This window comes from Carlito syrichta, unplaced genomic scaffold (genome assembly GCF_000164805.1).
Source record: "Carlito syrichta isolate Samal-C Ts95f unplaced genomic scaffold, Tarsius_syrichta-2.0.1 Scaffold303588, whole genome shotgun sequence".
Lineage (NCBI taxonomy): Eukaryota > Metazoa > Chordata > Mammalia > Primates > Tarsiidae > Carlito > Carlito syrichta.
In genome coordinates, this window is record NW_007247684.1 from 274795 (window position 1) to 292382 (window position 17588).

General features: G+C 38.1%; 1 pseudogene across 1 annotated transcript; it reads left to right on the forward strand.

Annotated features, from left to right (window-relative positions):
- Window positions 1–2073: 2073 nt before the first annotated feature.
- Window positions 2074–2869, forward strand: LOC103261073 (annotated as a pseudogene). The gene has a single exon (XR_504334.1). The product of XR_504334.1 is annotated as a 39S ribosomal protein L47, mitochondrial pseudogene (transcript).
- The last annotated feature ends 14719 nt before the right edge of the window (window positions 2870–17588 follow it).

Consider the following 17588-nt stretch of genomic DNA (forward strand, 5'->3'; position numbering starts at 1 on the left):
ATTTTCAAAATTATCTTCCTAATATGTTCTAAGTTAAAGTAATAGTTGCTTTTTCACATCTTCCTAATATATTCTTCAGCAAAGTCATAATAGGCATTGGCATAGGGGTATGTGTGTGTGTGTGTGTGTGTGTGTGTGTGTGTGTGTGTGATGTGAGAATGTTGATTATGAGAAGTGAGAGAAAAATAAGAATAAAGGGGTTTTGGCTAGCAAAGTGGTGAAGAGAGAAAGGTGGGTACTACCTAAGTCTGGGCATCCATGAAAGTACAGAAGATGTGGGTGCTGACCCACAAGTATATGTGAGTGCTAGTCTCTAAAACCATCTGGCTTAATGCATTTATATGAGCAAATTAGAGATGTAAATGTGGTCATGCAGGATTAATCACACACTGTGCTACTCTTTGCTAGTCTTTGTGCCAAATCACATTTCACATTCTTGGTACTCTGTATGATTCCTTTAGATTTATTACTTTTGTTGGTATATCAAACCTTATATAGTATTAATGCTATGTGGAATAATTTTTTGCTATCTGTATCTGTAACACAGAGGGTTGATCTCAAGGGCAAAGAGCAAACAGCATCTAATCAAATTCTCAAATTTGATTGCTCAAATTCTACCTAAAATCCTTAGTACATTTACTTCTGTCTTTATTTTGAGAATTTCTAGTAATTCTCAGTATAATCTTTTATTTTCTCGCATTTTTTCTGGTTGATACTCTTCATGCCAAGAATTAGGAGACTTTTTGTGAGAAAATGTGAAATGATCTGCTTGAGGTAATAAGTGAAGTCCTGGTGCTCAGAAACAATGAAATGTAATCATCACTGTGGCAGAAATTGCTAGCTGTTCCCCAATATTCATTTTTCTTCCTTTCTTAGAATTAAACTCAGTAATTATTAACTGGATTTGTGGCCACCCTGAATAAAGACTACATTTCTGGCCAGGCTCGGTGGCTCAGTCTGTAATCCCAATACTTTGGGAGGCCGAGGTGAGTGGATTGTCTGAACCTGTGGGTTTGAGACCAGCCCGGGCAACTTGGTGAGACTTCATCTCTACAATAAATAAAAAATTAGCTGGGCATGGTAGTGCGCACCTGTAGTTCTGGCTACTTCGGAGGCTGAGGGGAAGGATCGCTGGAGCCTACTAGGTCCAGGCAGTAGTGACTGGGAGCATGGCACTGCAGTGGCACTCCCGCCTGGGCGACAGAGTGAGACTCAAACTCAAAAACAAAAACAAAATAAAACAAAACAAACACACAAAAAAATAAAGACTACATTTCCCAATCTTGCAGCCAGGATATATTCATAAAAAGGGGATTCTGGCCAGTGGAATGTAAACAGAAATGTCAAATACAATTAATAGGGCATATGTTTAAAGGGAGAGATGTGCTTTTCTTCCTTTCTCCATCCTGTTGGCTGGAATGTGAATATGATGACTGGAACTTAGCAGCTGTCTTGGTCTGTGTTTGAAAGCTGTGATTGGAGGATGGGGTGGGAGTAAGATAGGAGAATCAGTTTCTGATAATAGTTGAGATGTTATATCAACCTTGAATCCATGAGAGCTAAATTTTGTTAATACTAGAGAAAATTAAACTTCTCTCTTAGTTAAACCACTATTATTATTATGTAGGACTTGTAGCTAATCTAACCCTGATAAATATAATCAGGATAAGATATTTTTGTACATATTATTAAGTTGGAGAATTGACAGTTTGTGGAATTTAGATTTATTTATTTATTCATTCATTCTTGAGTCAGGGTCTCACTCTGTCACCTAGGCTGGAGTGCAGTGGCACAATCATGGTTCACTGAAGCCTTGATCTCCTGGGCTCAAGCAGTCCTTCTGCCTCAGCCTCCCAGGTATCTGGTACTACAGGGTGCACCACCACACCCAGCTAATTTTTAAAAAAATTTTTGTAGAGATAAGTTTTCGCTAAGTTGCCTAGGCTGGTCTTGAACTCCTGGGCTGAAGCAAGCCTCTCACCTTAGCCTCCCAAAGTGCTGGGATTACAGGTGTGAGCCACCATACCTAACTGAAATTTAGATTTTTTAACAATTAGAATTTAATGTGAAATAATGGCCGCGGCCGGTTTGGCCGGTCTTTGTAGAAGAGTCTCAACCACCCTTAAGGTTTCCAGGTCGTTACTAACGCCTCAGGTCCCTGCCGGCTCAAGTTGCAGGTTTTCTCTTAGTTTGTTGCCTGAGAATACACCCAGTGTCACATCCCTTCAGCAGTGTAGGTTACTTCATACTACATTGTCAAGGAAAGGACTGGAAGAATTTTTTGATGACCCAAAGAATTGGGGGAAGAAAAAGTAAAATCTGGAGCAGCATGGACTTGTCAGCAATTAAGGAACAAAAGTAACGAAGACTTACATAAACTTTGGTATATCCTGCTAAAAGAGAGAAATATGCTGCTAACCCTGGAACAGGAGGCCAAGCGGCAGAGGTTACCAATGCCAAGTCCAGAGCGGTTGGAGAAGGTAATAGAGTCCATTGATGCATTAGATAAAGTTGTTCAGGAAAGAGAAGATGCCCTAAGGCTTCTTCAGACTGGTCAAGAAAAAGTTAGACCTGGGGCTTGGAGAAGAGACATTTTTGGAAGAATCATTTGGCACAAGTTCAAGCAGTGGCTTATACCTTGGTACCTGAATAAAAGATGCAACAGGAAACGATTCTTTGCAATGCCTTATGTGGACCGTTTTGTCAGACTGAGACATGAGAAACAAGCCCACGTTACAGTGAGAAAGAAAAGTTTAGAGAAAAAGAAAGAAAAATTTCTTCAAGAGAAGTTCCCACATCTTTCTGAAGCTCAGAAGTCAAGTCTTGCCTAAGATGTTTGAATTCTTAATGTATCATTTTATTTATCATGCGTAATAGTCTATATTTTAAGATAAATGTATGTTATGTGGTTTGTAAAGAAAAAAAAATTAGAATTTAGCTTCTGGTTCTATTCCCCTTACCTAGGTCTAACCTATTGTACTCCTGCAATTTGCCTGCAGAGATTATCCTGATAATTGTATTTTAGGAAGATAGCTGAAGAAAATAGTTTTCTCCCAAATGAGACAAACCACAGTTTGTAAACCTAAATTAGTAACCAGAAAATGTAAATCTATAGTGTTCTGTAGTTCTGCTTGCTATATGCGATCACTGGACACACAGAGGTATAGAAATGCAGTAAGAAAGTAAAGTTTTGGGGGAGTCTATAAAATGGAAAGCATCTGGTGTGAAGTCTATAAAAGACCACAATATCAGGTCATTTCAAGTTCTTTTGTGAGTTGAAATCTGGCTTAATATAAATGGCTTCCAAGTGGTATTGCTTTCTTCTGTTCTGGAAGAGGACATTAAATCAGTGAAAAATACTGTAGTTCAGTTAGATAGATGTAAAAAAATCCTGGAGGGTTAATACTAGATAAGTACCATCTTTTCCAGTATTGAAAAATGAAGTGATAATGGGGGAAAACTTAGAGATAGTAGAAAAAGTAGAGATAAAATGCAAGAGCTGATACTGAGAAAGGAAGAGGGTACATCATTTTAAATTCTGTTCTAAAGAAGAGTCAAGTCTTCAGATTTTTTTCCCTTCCAAAGTGAGTAAGTGAATACAGAATCTTATTGCCATTTAATTTAGTCTTTTTCATAGGTAGGAAAAAACTTTCCTAAATAAAACTAAAAAGTAAGTTCAAGAGATTATAAAAGATGTGCATGCAATCAGGAAAACAAGGGTGCTGATGTGGTAGATAAGCATATGCTTCCTCCCCATTCTTAAAAGTGTACAAATATGACATGGATTTATTTTCCTACAAACACGTTCTTTAGTCATGTTTTGCCAAGTTCCTCTTTCTAGGTGGATTTCAGAATTCATAACTTTTTGTGTGCTTTGGGGCATTAAAAAAATTCATTCTGGTCTAATTTAAAACTCCAATATTATATTCAATTTAAAGTTCTTCCTTTCCCTTTTCTCCAGAGCCAGTGGCTCAGACTTCTTTAGGAGGGGACATTTTTAAAAAACTTCTGGCCGGGCTTCTGGCTCAACCTGTAATCCCAGCACTTTGGGAGGTGGAGGTGAGTGGATTGCCTAGGCCCGTGGGTTCGAGACCAGCCCGGGCAATTTGACGAGACCTAATCTCTACAATAAATAAAAAATTAGTTGAGTGTGGTAGTGTATGCTTGTAGTTCTGGCTCCTTGGAAGGCTAAGGCAGAAGGCTCACCGGAGCCCTCAGGTCGAGGCTGCGGTGGCCGGGAGTGTGCCACTGCACTCCAGCCTGAGGACGGAAGGAGACTCCGACTCAAAAACAAAACAAAAAAACCCTACAAAACTTCTCTTCCCCCTCTCTTCTGGATCTCTAGCTCTCCTATATGTTAGTATGCTAAGGAAGAAGATGGAAAGAGTTAAATGTCTCTCATCTTTATTGGTACTGTTATAGTTCCCTCACTGTTGATAGTTGCAGGGTTTTTTTGGGGGTGGGTGGACGGTTAACGTTGGCAGTATCCAAATGGTAGTTCTATTATAAGATCGTGAATATTAACTTTTGGGAGAACCTCAAGGAAACTCCCCATTGCAGTTTCTTGCTGTGAGAGAGTAAATTCCAGTTCTGGTTCTTTCAACCTTTTTCAGCATCCACCTCTAGTGGTATGGCCTAAAATCTCCTTCTGTGGAATCTTTTTGTTTTCAGACAGTCCTCTTGCGTGGTATACCAGGAAGATGTCCCAAGCCATCTTCTATGGTGTCTAAATTTTGGAAATTAGTGCATCTTTGCTGTGCCAAAGCTTTTTTTTTTTTTTTAAGCTATTCTACTGGTTTTTTTTTGTTTTTTGTTTTTAATTGGAGTCTCACTCTGTCACCCAGGCTGAAGTGCAGTGGCACACTCATGGCCACCCTAGTGTCGACCTGCTGGGCGTCAATGGTCCTTCTGCCTCAGCCTTCCAAGTAGCCGGAACTACAGGCGCACGCCCCCACGCCCCACCTAATTTTTTAATTTATTGTAGAGACAAGGTCTCGCCAAGTTGCCCGGACTGGTCTCTAACCTGCCGGCTTAGGCAATCCACTCGCCTCAGACTCCCAAAGTGCTGGATTACAGACTGAGCCACCGAGTCTACTGTTTTTTAAGCTATTCTACTGTTAACCCCTTTTCATGAGTTCTCTCAAATTATGAGGGCAGATCAACTATTGATTGCTTAACCCAGCAGTTCTCAAAACCTGGTTCCTAGATCACCAGCATTATTGTTACTTGGAAATTTGTTAGAAATGTAAAATTTGGGGGCCTATTAGGACCTTATGATCTGTGTTTTAATTGCCATTCAGGTGATTCTATTGCATGCTAAAATTTGAGAACAGCATGTTTAACTGATTACCCAAATGAGGAATGAAATGCCAGTCTTCTCTTACTACAAGTAATCTCAATATTTATGGTTGATTTTCTTGAATGCTCCCAGTCCTACTTTGATGTGGGGTAGGGAAAGCCGTAGAACTTCCCAAGTAACTTCTTGAGATTTCTTTTTTTTTTTTTCCTGTTCATTTTATTTTAAAGATTTGGGGTACAAGTCAGGATTAGAGATACATAAGTGGTCTACATACAGGTGAAGTTTGGACCTCCCACTGGTTCTCACTTCCACTGGTTTAGGATAAGGTACCCTTAGTGATGTTATGTGCCTCCACCCTCCCCTACCCCCTCTTCCCCTGCCCACAGTATCATGCTACTGCCAATCCCTCTCTTGTAGTATTATGATAAATGTTCAGGACCTACTTATGAGTGGAGAACATGTGGTATTCAGTTCTTGAGATTTCTTAAATTGTTACTGTTATTATTATATAGATTGGAAAAGTAAGGGTGGGGAAATAGCAGCTAGATGAGAGTTATTTGGGGGTATTAGATTATGCTATACTATTTTGGGGTAACAGTCCCCAAATTTCAGTGGCTTACAAAGACAAAGGTTTAGTTTCACTCACATTACTTATCACATTGGCTACAGGTCAATTGTAGGCCTGTTTTACAACTGTTTTTCCTTAAGACACAGACTGGACTCAGCCATGTCTGGTAGCTGTTCACCCCTGTCTCAGACTTGTCAGCTTCATGGCAGAGGGAAAAGAAGCATGATAGAACCACATGATGGCTCTTAGCATTTTATTCAGATGTGGCATATGACACATTTGCTTTTGTTGTATTTTCTAAAGCTACTCATATAGCCAAGCCTGATATCACTGGTGCAGGAAGCATACTCATCTCAAAAAGATGAGTATTTGGATGGGCTAGGTAGAGAGGAAGAGTGAATATTTTGAACAAATAATAGCTATCACAGTCACTCAATAAATTGTATTGAGTGACAATACAATAAATTGTAGCTGTTATTGTTAAAATATAATTCCTACCTACAAAAAGTTACAGAAGAATAAATATTAACAAACATAAAACAATCAGAGAATAACTAGTAACAAACTATATACACTACAATTACAGCACGAATTTAGAGAAGAGAAGATTCTGAGACAAGCTGCATGGTAAATTATGACTGTAATTGAGGTGACAGGACTTGGGAGGGGGATTCCACAAGAGAGCAACAGATTAAGCCATGAGTTAATGAGGTAAGTCAAGACTAGTGGTAAAGACAGAGAAGGTGGCATTATTTATGGATTGGGATGGCCTTATTTTGAAGTCAAGGAGGATAGAATTGGTGAGAGAGGATAGATCCAGATTATGGAAAACCTAAAAACCAAGGGAAATGGCTTGTAGGTGATAGGGTGTTGTATTGATTCATTTTTAAGATAGACTCAACAAGACCATATAGTCCAGTAGAAAGAGCTAGATTAAGAAGTGTAATGACATTTCTGCCACTTAGTAGCTATTTATCTTTGGAAAAGTCAGTGGTCATTCATTCAACAAGTTTTAATATTACTATATATTAGGCACCATTGCCGGTACTGGGGATATAAATAAAGATGAAATGATAGATGTTCTGCTTGTAACAAAGTTTTGTTTTATTTTTATTTATTTATTTATTTTTGAGTCAGTGTCTCACTCTGTCACCCAGGCTGAAGTGCAGTGGTATGATCACGGCTTACTGTAAGCAAGCTCAACCTCCTGGGCTCAGGCAATCCTTCTGCCTCAGCTTCCCAAGTAGCAGAGACTACAGGTGCACACCATTATACCTGGCTAATTTTGTAATTTTTTTGTAGAGACGAGGTCTCACTATGTTGTTGCTCAGGCTGCTCTTGCACTTCTGGGCTCAAGCAGTCCTCCCACCTCAGCCTTCCAAAGTGCTGCAGTTTAGGTGTGAGTAACCACACCAGGCTTAACAAAATTTTAGGCAATTGGAAGATAACTATAAAAGTTGAAATTATAGAAGTTGAAATAGCGACAATAGACAAGGAGGCCACAATGAGGAAAAAGCATGGGCACATGCCAAGAGGCAGATCATAGGTATACATATTGTACCAATGGGTCAATTAAGTTATTGTACTTTGAAGGTGATACAACTATTTCAAATCATAGGAAAGAGTTCCTGAAATGTCCTAGATATTCTTTGGGGTGGAAAAGCAAATTGCAGGTTCATGTGTAAAGTATTATCTCAGGTGGGTTAGAAAAGATGTTTGGATGTGCATAGAAATGGTCAGGAAGTATATAAAAGAAGAGTGGGACTGGTGGTGAAGAGAAGGATGACTTTTAATTTTTATTTTATATCCTTCTAACTGTTTGCATTTTTACCACAATATATTTTAACTTTATAATTATAGTTAGTTAGACAACAAAAGAAAAGCATCTTACCACAATCACCCTTTTCCCATGACTTTATCTCTGGGCTCAAACATCCTGAAACTAAAATCTTCATGAAAATATACTTTAACTCAAAGACCTTGCTTTTTTCATTTATTCAGCTTTTGTTCTGATACTCTTAGTTGAATCTTTTTTTAGAGTCTCATTAAATAGCTAGCTATTCTATACACTCTAAGATTCACTTCTATTATTTATTTTGTTTTCAATGTTTTTTGTGGTTAAATACACGTAAAATTTACCATCTTAATCATTAAGTGTAGATGTATTTGTTTTTGCTTACCTCTTTTTCTCAATGGACATGTTCCTCCACCTCCCCATTTTCTCTCCTCAGGACAACCAACATTTCCTAAAAGGATAGCCTTGAAAATGATAGTTACAGTCAACCTTGTAGTATGTGAGACCAGGGGACAATCCAGAATAGGAGACACCAAAGATCAGAACCAGATATTAGATCAGCTGTCAAAGGTGTTCTTGGAGGCGAGAGCCAGGCATTGGCTAAGGTTTCTGGGTAGTCAAAGACAAGGAATTAAAAACTTGGATAAGGAGTCAGCACCAAGGAGTCAGTATTCAGTCTAGGAGCCTGAGGACAAAGGCAAGATAATTGCCTTGTTAATGTGGAGCCATCGCAGTAACAAGAAAGAAGAGACTGCTAATATATGCTTTCTGCAAAAGTTGGGAATTGGTTTTGGGGTATGGGTAGACCTGAACTGGAAGAGGAAAGTAGGTGGCATTTGGCTGTTTGGTGAGCAAGGCAGTCTCTGCCTGGTTCTATTTACCTTCCTCAGGCTTTCTTTTTGAAAAAAGATTAAGATCTTTGGAGTAGGAACCTAAAACCCCTAAACCAAAATACTGCCATTCCCACTACCCCTCTGTCAACACACACACACACACACACACACACACACACACACACACACACACACACCCCAGCTAGGAGATGGTTAGGCTTTGAATGTTGTATTCAGTAATCTTGTTTTGGGACACATGATGCATTAGTGATCTGATAAAACTAGAGCCTGTTGGTTTTATTCTGGTAAATATTTAATATTATCTTTTAGAAATTGACTTAAGAAAAGATTAAGGTCTCTTACTTAGGAACTTATGTTAGAAGCTTCTGTCTGTACCAAATCCTGATTTGTGTTAGAACTTCTATTTCAGAGGAGATTATCTAGAAAGTTATTTAAAAAAAAAAAAAAAAACAGGCTTAGATATATCTGGGATTTTTCAAATTGCCTAACCTAATTTCAGAGTGGTTTTGAGATATAAATTTGACATGAAATTCATACATACAGCCTTCAAGCTGAAATCAACTTCCTTAGGTTTTGTACTTCTGTTTGGATGAATTTATTAACTTGTTTATTTTTTGTATCTCTAAAAATCCTCAGACATTGCTTTCATATCCATTTAAATGATTACTTCAAATAGTACTCTAAGCTTTTGAAGTCAAACTTTTAAACAGTTTTTCATATAAAATTATGACAAAAGTATAGCAAGCATATTTTATGCCTAGTAAGTCCAAATGAGTTGTCTAAGATTTTAGAACAAATAAGAGTTCTATAAAATAAGAAGCATTTCACTTAGCATTCTAGCTTAGAATTCCACCTAAGTTAGAAAATATAATGGAAAAAAGGAGACACATTTATAATGAGCAAAACTTAAGAATAATCTAAATAAGAACCATGTATAGAAATAAGAAAACAGTAAAGCTTCATTTAGCTATTTAAAAAGGACTTGAGTAAATGGACATATACTTTGCCTAAGACTATTTTTGAACAATAAGATGTTAATAAATGTATCAGCTTAAATTTTTCTTGGAACTTGGCATGATTCATTTGAAATTTTTTGAAGAAGAATGGATGAGTAAAAATATCAAAGATTATTTTGAAAACATAAAAGTAATGATAGGAATTAATCCTATAACATAATGCAGCATAATTTTTTAAAAAGCAATAATTAAAATATCTGATATTATTTGATTTATTGTGGCGCTTTAAAACTCATGTACATAAAAATAGCTATGACTAGAAGCGAGACATTTCTATGGATAACATGAGTTTGGGTTTTCAGATACAATATAAAAGTTGTGACTGTTACTTCTTGTTAAGATATGTCTGTGCTTCAGAAAGCAGAGGTTTTCTTGTTAGGTTGAAACTGATTTTTTTGGTAACGATTCCCCTCTTTATTTTTATGATTTCTTTTTTTTTGTAATGAGCCCCCTCTTTATTTTTTTGATTTATTTAAAAAATTTTTAAAAATTTTAAAGATGTGGGGTACAATTCAGGATTAGAGATACAAATGGTCATTGTACAGGTAAAGTTTGGGCCTCACTTTGGTCCCCACTTTGCCTGGTTTGAGATCAGGTACCCTTATTGATGAAGTGTGTCCCCTGCCCCTCCCCTGGCAGTTTCCCACTACTGCCAATCCCTTTTTTATAGTATTATGATTTTTTTTTTTTGCAGCAATATTCACAATAGCAAAAACATGGAACCAACCATGCCCATCAAAAGTAGACTGGATAAAAAAATGTGGTACATATACATGATGGATTATTACACAGTCATGAAGGAAGATGAAATTATGAAGTTCACAGCAACTTGGATGGATTTAGAGTCTATAATACTCAGTGATCTATCATAGAAACAAAGAACTGAGTACCACATGTTCTCACTCATAAGCGGACCCTTAACAATTATCATAATACTAGAAACTGATTTTGCCACGTAGGATAGTCACAATGTTTTGGAATTAGATTTAAAATATTATCTTTGAGCTGGTGGTACTAAAATAGTTGAGGATTATACAGAACAACCTTTGCACCTACTTTTTTTTTTGAGTTGGAGTCTCACTCTGTTGACACCTGCTGGGCTCCAGCGATCTTTCCGCCTCAGCCTTCCAAGTAGCCAGAATTACAGGCATGCGCTACCACGCCTGGCTGATTTTTTATTTATTTATTGTAGAGATGAGGTCTCACTGCCCAGGTGGGATCAGGCAATCTACTCACTTCAGCCTCCCAAAGGCGCGGGATTACAGGCTGAGCCACCAAGCCTGGCTTGCACTTACTTTTTAAGAGTGGATTGAGACCGGGTGTGGTGGCTCAAACCTATAATCCCAGCACTTTGGGAGGTCAAGGCGAGAGGATTGCCTGAGCTCAGGGGTTCGAGACCAGTCTGGACAACTTGGTGAGACCCTGTCTCTACAATTAAAAAAAAAGCCAGGCATGGTAGCGTATGCCTGTAGTTCCAGCTACTTGAAAGGCTGAGGCGGAAGGATTGCCTGAGCCCAGAGGGGTCGAGGCTGCAGTAGCTGTGAGTGTGCCATTGCACTCCAGCCTGGGTGACAGAGTAAGATTCCAACTCAGAAAAAAAGAGCAGGTTGATAAAAGGGGTTATATGCAGATTGTTGCCATTTTAAAAGAGTTTTTGGTCATAGATGGAATTTTTTTAGGTTAGTATATGCTGTTATTAAGAAAAATATTGGTTTCATCTTTATTTGGCCTAATTAGCTTTGTTCTATTTCGTTGGCTCAAATGTATCTAAAGAAGATACCATATAGGGCCATGGTGTTCTGAGTAGAGTGCTATGAAATAATTGACATATTTTATTCTGTCTTACAAATGAGCTAGAGACAATGACTATTATTAAAAATTATTCTAGGTCCATATTTAAAATAAATTAATGCCATCAGCACATGTTCAAGAATAAAATAAGCCATTCAACAAAAAAATACCCTATTTTCTCAGCTTTACATGCTGGCATTAGTTTGCTAGTTGTTTTTTTTTTTTTCTAGTATAGACGATAAATGGTAGCTTCTGACAAAGATTTAACATATTTATGAGAGAAAAAGTTTTAAGCAGAATTATATCTAGTAACCTAATGTTTTGTGTGAATTGGGGAAAGCTGACCACAGTCTTTTTTATAACAGTTTTATTGGGATCTAATTCACATACCATAAAATTCACTCTTCTTAAAGTATATAATTCACTGTTTTTTGGTATGTTCACAAAGTTATGCAACTATCACTACTATCTAATTCCAGAACATCTTTAACTCCCCCAAAAGAATCCCTTACCCATTAGCAGTCATTCCTCATTCACCCCAGCCTCCAGACCCTGGCAACCACTCATGTACTTTCTATCTCTATGAATTTGCCTATTCTGGACATTTTATATAAATGGAATCATATAATGATTCCATATGATTACATTCTTACTTAGTGGCAGAATATTTGAATTCAAGTCTAGAAACACCAGCATTCTTAACAAAGCAAATTTGAGCAAAACTTTAGTTTTAATTACTAGACTGGATTCCATACCCCAAGAAGTAGGTGTAGATTTGATGGCAAATTTATCAAACCAATGGAGGGAACATTTCAAGGAGATACTCTTTTGTTTAGAATTATTAGTGTTGCAAGAGGGAGGACTGCTTAGGAGAAATATGAATAAGAAAAGCCTTTGCAAAAGTCCTTTATCAGTGCAAGGAGGTTTTTGACAGATTCTTTTGGCGTTTTGAGGTATAGGATCATATCGTCAGCAAAGAGGGATAACTTAACTTCCTCTTTTCCTATTTGGATACCCCTGATTTCCTTCTCTTGTCTAATTGCTCCAGCTAGGACTTCCAACACAATGTTCAACAGGAGGGGTGAGAATGGGCAGCCTTGTCTTGTTCCGGTTTTCAGGAGAAATGCTTCTGTTTTCATCTGTTTAGATTAAGCTGGCTGTGGGTTTATCGTAGATGAGACTTACTATTTTGAGGTATGTTCCTTCTATGCCTAGATGTTCGAGAATTTTTATCAAGAAGGGATGCTGGATTTTATCAAAAGCTTTTTCTGCATCTAATGATATATAATCATGTGGTTCTTGTTTTTACATCTGTTGATGTGTTTAATTACATTTATGGTCTTGTGAATGTTGAACCAGCGCTGCATTCTGGGAATGAAGCCTACTTGGTCATGGTGGATGATTTTTGGGATGTGTTGTTGGATCTGATTTGCTAGAATCTTGTTGAGGATTTTTTGCATGTATGTTCATCAGTGATATTGACCTGTAGTTCCTTTTTTTGTTGGATCTTTACCCGGTTTGGGTATCAGTGTGATGTTAACTTCGTGAAATGATTTGGGGAGAATTTCGTCTTTGGCAATTACTTGGAATACTTTCAATAGTATTGATATCAGCTCCTCCTTGTATGTTTTATAGAATTCTGCTGGAAAGTCATCTGGTCTGGGGCTTTTTCTTATAGGTAGTTTTCTTATGATGGAGTCAATTTCCTGGGTTGTTACTGGCCTATTTAGTGTCTCAATGTCGTCTTGTTTCAACCTTGGCAGGTTGTATGATGTCAGAAAGTCCTCCATCTCATTTAGGTTATCAAGTTTGTTTCCATACAGGTATGCATACTAATCTCTGATAATCTTTTGTATTTCTTTGGGGTCAGTTCTGATTTGATCTTTTGCATTTCTTATTGTGTTTATTAGGGCTTTTTCTTGGTCATTCTGGCTAGAGTGTATCAATTTTGCTTATTTCAAAGCACCAGCTTTTTGTTTTGTTGATTTTTTTCTATGATATTTTTGTTTTTTATGTCTTGTATTTGGCCTTTTACTTTGGTGATATGGATTCTTCTACCAAAGTTAGGGTTTTGGTGGTCTTGTCTTTTGAGCTTCCTTAGGAGATTTGTTAGGCGTTAACTTGTGATCATTCCATTTTCTTGATGTATGTTCGGAGAAATATAAATTCCCCTCATAGGATTGTCTTCATGGCATTCCAGAGGTTCTGGTAAGATGTTTCTTCATTTTCATCTGTTTCCAGGAATCTTTTAATTTCTGTTTTTATTTCTGTGTTGACCCAGTATTCATTGAGCATCATGCTGTTTAGTGTCCATGTCTTTGTGGGTTTTTGGGGAATTTTGTTGGTGATCATTTCATTCCACTGCGGTCTGAGAAGGTGCATGGCAGTATTTTGATATTATGAAATTTGTTTATGCTTGATTTATGGATGAGGATGTAATCGATCTTGGAGTACATTCTATGTGGTGATGAGTAGAATGTATATTCTGTGGTTGTTGGGTGGAGTGTTTTCTGTAGGTATCTATTAAGTCCATTTGACCAAGTGTCAAGTTGAGTTTCCGGATCTCTTTGGTGATTTTTTGCCTCAATGATCTATCTAGGGTGGTTAGTGGGTTATTTAACAGCTATAATAGTGTTAGAGTCAATGTCTTTTTTTTTTTTTTTTTTGAGTTGGAGTCTTACTCTGTCGCCCAGGCTGGAGTATAGTGGCACACTCACGGCCAACCCCAGTGTCAACCTCCTGGGCTCTGGCAGTCCTGCCTCAGCCTTCCAAGTAGCTGGAACTACAGGCATGCGCTACCATTCCCGGCTAATTTTTATTTTATTTTATTATAGAAATGAGGTCTTGCCAAGTTGCCTGGGCTGGTCTCAAACCTGCGGGCTCAGGCAGTTCACTTGTCTTGGTCTCCCAAAGTGCTGGGATTACAGACTGAGTCAGTGAGCCCAGCCCAGTGTCTTTTTTTAGTTTACTTAGTAGTTGTTTTATAAACGCTGGTGCTCCTGTTTTGGGTGCATATATATTAGGATGGATATTTCCTGTTGATGGATTGAACCTTTTATCATTATGTAGTATCCTTTGGTAATTTTTAAAATTTTAAAAAATTTTTGTTAGCCAAAGATTGTCATGACTCCTGCCTTCTTTTGTGATCCATTTGCCTGGAAATTCGTTTTCCATACTCTAACTTTGAGTCTGTGTGCTTCCCTTGTGGTGAGATGAGTTTCATGGATGCAGCAAATTATTGTGTCATGTTTTTTAATCCAGTTTGCCGTTCTGTGTCTGTTTAGTGGTGCTTTTAGTCCATTCACATTCTGGCTAATTATTGAAATGTGATTGTTTTTCCCCATCATGAGGTTCTTATGAAGTTTTTTCTTTATTTGTTTGTTTGTTTTCTTTTAACTTTTGGGTTGATGTATGTATGTGTTTTCAGGTTTGCAGTCACGCTGTATTCTCTGTTGTTTCTGTGTTCTACTGTTCTCTTGGAAGTGCATGGTCATTTTTATTTTTTGTTTCTTCTGTGCTTAGTACCTTTTAAAGCATCTCTGTAGAGCTGGTCTGGAAGCTGCATAATTTCTTAGGGATTGGATGTCTAGAAAGGATTTTAATTCTCCATTGTTGATGAAGCTTAGCCTAGCTGGGTAGGAAATTCTTTGTTGAAATTGTTTATCTGTGAGGACTTTGAATATTAGACTCCAGTCCCTTCTGGTTTGTAGTGTTTCTGCCAATAGGTCTGCTGCTATTTTGATTGGTTTTTCCCAGTAGGTAGTCTGACCTTTTTCCTTGCTGCCTTTCGGATTTCTTCTTTTGTACCTATTTTGTGTAGGCAAATTGCTATATGTCCAGGAGTTGGTCTTCTCATTTGATGTTTTGTGCAGGTTCTCTGTATCTCTTGTGTTTGGATGGTCACATCATTCTTCTAAGACCTGGAAATGACAATACAGAAATTCATATGGAAACATAAATAACCACAAATAGTCAAAACAATCCTTAGCTAAAGAAACAAATCAGGAGGTATCACACTTACAGACTTTAGACTTTACTATAAGGCTACAATAATCAAAACAGCCTGGTATTGGTACAAGAACAGGCATATGGACCAATGAAACAGGATAGAGATTCTGGAAGCAAAACCTCCATTTCTCAACCAACTCATCTTTGACAAAATCTCCACCAACAACCACTGGGGAGAGGCAAACCTATTCTGTAAATGGTGCTGGGAAAACCAACTGACCACATGCAGTAGATTGAAACAGGACCCCTACCTATCTCCATACACAAAAATCAACTCTAAATGGATTCAAGACCAAGGGCAACCTCTTCGGGTCCCCTTCCACTGTGGGAACTTTTCTGTCCTCTCAATAAATCTTGCTTTCTAAAAAAAGAATAAAAAAAGACCTAAAGGTAAAATCTCAAGCTATAAGAAGCTTAGGAAAAGCAGGAAACACCCTTACAGAAATCTGAGTAGGCAACCAATTCCTGATCAAAACCCTAGATGTCCATGCCATAAGAGATAAGATAGACAAGTGTTTGCAGAGCAAAAGAAACCATCAAGAGAGCAGGGAGACAGCCCACAGAATGGGAAAAAATATTAGCCAACTGTATATCTGAGAAAGGCCTAATATCCACAATCTATGAGGAACTCAAACATGCTGAAAGGAAAAAAAAACAAACCCCAAACAGCCCCATTAAAAAGTGAGCCAGGCTGGACATAGTGGCTCAGCCTGTAATCCCAGCACTTTGGGAGGCCTAGGTGAGAGGATTGCCTGAGCTTCGGGTTTGAGACCAGCCTGGGCAACTTGATGAGACCTTGTCTCTACAATAAATCAAAAAATAAGCCGGGTGTGGTAGTGCACGCCTATAGTTCCAGCTACTTGGAAGGCTGAGGCAGAAGGATCTCCTAAGTCCAACAGGTCAAAACTGTGGTTGCCATGAGCATGCCTGCCCCTGCACTCCAGCCTGGGTGACAGAGTGAGACTCCAACTCAGAAAAAAAAATGGGACAAAGATATGAATAGACACTTCTCAAAAGAAGATATTTGGGCAGCCAACACACACACACACACACACACACACACACACACACACACACACAAATGATCAGCCTTACTAATCATCATAGAAATGTGAATCAAATCCACATTGAGATACCACCTAACCCCAGTAAGAATGGCCATCATTAATAAAACAAACAACAACAGATGCTAGTGAGGATGTGGAAAAAAGGGAATGCTGCTGGTGGGAATGCAAACTAGTTCAACCTCTATGGAAAACAGTGTGGTGATTTCTAAAAGAACTAGAAATTGACCTTCCATATGACACAACAATCCTCCTACTGGAAATATACCCGGGGAAACTCAAATCATTCCACAAAAAAGATACCTACACACACATATTTATTGCAGCACAATTCACAATAGCAAAAACATGGAACCAACTTTGCTGCCCATCAAAACTGGACTGGATAATAAAAATGTGGTACATATACATGATGCGATATTACTTAGCCATAAAGTAGGACAAACATCTGGACTTTGTATCAACTTGGATGGATTTAGAGTCGATCATATTCAGTGGTCTATCACAGAAACAAAGAACAGAGTACCACATTTTCTCACTCATAAGTGGACTCTGAACATTTACCATAATGCTATAAGAAAGCAATTGGCAATAGTAGGATAGTGCCAGGATGGGGGGGGTACCTGAACTAAAACCAGGGAAAGTGGAGACCAAAGGGAGGCTCAGACTTTACCTGTGTGATGTTCACTTGTATACCTAATCCTAAATTGTACCACATATCTTTAAAATAAAATATATATAAAAAAATAAAACACTTTGCAGCCAGGCACAGTGACTCACCCCTGTAAATGTAGTCCCGACACTTTGGGAAATGGAGGCAAGAGGATTGCCTGAGCTCAGAGGTTTGAGACCAGCCTAGGCAACTTGGTGAGACCTCATCTCTAATATATATATTAGATATGTGTGTGTGTGTACATGTGTGCATATGATATATGTCCTTATATACACATATATGTTTATATACATACATACATATACGTGTGTGTGTGTGTGTGTGTGTGTGTGTGTGTGTGTATTAGCTAGTTGTGGTTGTATGTTGCTGTGGTTCTGGATACTTGGGAGGCTAAGGTGGAAGGATTGCCTGACCCAGCAGGTCAAGGCTGTGGTAGCCGTGAGTGTGCCACTGCTCTTCAACCTGGGCAACAGAGTGAGACTCTGACTCAAAAAAAAAAAAAAAAAAAAAAAAAAAAAAA